The sequence below is a fragment of the Trypanosoma grayi genome (assembly GCF_000691245.1).
Source record: "Trypanosoma grayi strain ANR4 Tgr_1164_V1, whole genome shotgun sequence".
Lineage (NCBI taxonomy): Eukaryota > Euglenozoa > Kinetoplastea > Trypanosomatida > Trypanosomatidae > Trypanosoma > Trypanosoma grayi.
Genome location: NW_008826783.1, coordinates 1 through 1948, shown reverse-complemented (window position 1 = coordinate 1948; position 1948 = coordinate 1).

The window sequence follows — 1948 nt, the reverse complement described above, 5'->3', positions numbered from 1 at the left end:
AAAAAAAAAAAAAAAACACAGCGAAACATGGGCAAGAAGTGTATAAAGAAGGCAACGGCGTGAACCAAAGAAACACACACAAAATCAAAAAAAAAAAAAGAGAGAGAAAAACAAGACAGGCGCACACACACACACTTTGACCCACTCGTCAATGTACACATACGAACAAGAGCCCTGAGCAGGCATGCAGGCATTCATCCAGCGCACCGCCGCACCGCGCTGCAGCCGCTGGTGTCGCCCCTCCAACCCCGCTGGCCTCCTTCGGCTCCACTCACGACGGCAGCAAGGTGTATATCGTTGACATGCGCCTCTCCTGCCGCGGCGCCTGTGCGCCCACGCTGCCCCGTGCACTCTGGCGCTGCGCTGTGGCGCGTGCATCGCCGCTCTTTATCAGCAACTCGTCGCCGTCGTCGAAGTACTGCCACCGCGCGCAGCTCGCGTACAGAACCGTTACCAAGACCATTATCCCGCCTATCACTAGCACCGCAATGCCGAGGCCGCACGTGACGTCGCAGAACGTAGAGGTGAAAAAGATCGCCTTAGTAACGTCCTGTACCACCTCCGATGGCTCCAATGCGATAAAGACCTCGCGTTGGCTGAGCAACAACATTCTTTCCCTACGGGTGATCGAGTACAGAACCCGCTGGACAGCAGTGAAGCATTCAGGCGGCATTGTAAGCCGTGGCGCACCTTCAGTTTCGTTCCTGTCGGTGTATAGGGCTTCACACGACGTAAGGCTGTTGCCACGGTCTATTAGAGGGTACCTCGTTTGCGTGGCAGTGAAGTAGGCGGCGAGACGGCTGGGGATGCCGTTGAACCGCGGCAGCACGGACACCACGCTGATGCCGCACCTGTCATCATCCTCTCCTCCTGCTGCTGCTGCTGATGCCGTTGGTGTGGCGTTGCACCACCAGTGCGCACGGCAGAAGCAACGCGAGAGGTCCTCCCGAAGCGCGGCCTGCATGTCCGCCACATACCGCGCCGGCGCCACCGCCAAGTAGTGCAGAGCAGGGCCACGCAGAATAAGCGTTCCGTTCGTTTCCATCACATCCAAGGAAGAGGAAACGGTCAAAGACGAAGAGGATAACCTTATGCCGGCAGAGTATGGGGGAGCGGCTGTTGTAACACTCGGCTCCGCCAACGCTGAAGCGAAGGAGGGGCACGGGCCCAGCAATGCAGCAGCCAGGTAGAGCAGCATCAAGAGGGCCAGCATGGGTGTGGCGTTGACGGGGAGGGTGGCGCACAACGCGTCTGTTGGCTTGCTATTGGCGAACGCCGAGAACTGCCGGTCGATATGAACCAAAGGAAAGACTGGCACGCGCCGTGCGACGCCTTTGTGCCGCTTGCTCCGCGCAGTTGATATAGGAGTCTCGCAGGCCACGCAATAGGCGTTGGTGCTGTGTATCCAACGCCCCCTTCCCACCACCACCAATCAAAAACAAACAACAACGAATAAAAAAAGGGGGAAAAAGGATTTTTTTTTTTCGTGTGACTGGGCCTGGTGACTCCCCAGCCGCACCACTTTGTGTGTGACTCGTAGTGGAAGCAGAGAGACGGGGAGAAGGAGAGGGGCGGGCACATACACGCACAGAGTGAAGGGGAAAACAGATATATATATATATATATATATGTATCACACTGCCGTACCCGCTCTCACTCACACACACTCTCAGACTCTCTGTATCTTTACTTGAGCATTTCGGGTGACGACAATTAGGGCGCCGCGCCCTCACAACACAACGCAACGCAGCGAAGCAATCCAACTCCACCCACGCGGGCACACCAGCACACAATAATACCCACACCCCCGTTCCCCGCCTCGTATTCCGTACCTTCCACTTGTTGCATGCTCGTCCCATATGTTAATTATCCAGGGTATTTTTCCCCCGAGCGCTTCTTCACTCTGCTGTCCCTGCGGTCACACCACCAGCGCGCCGCCGCGCCCATG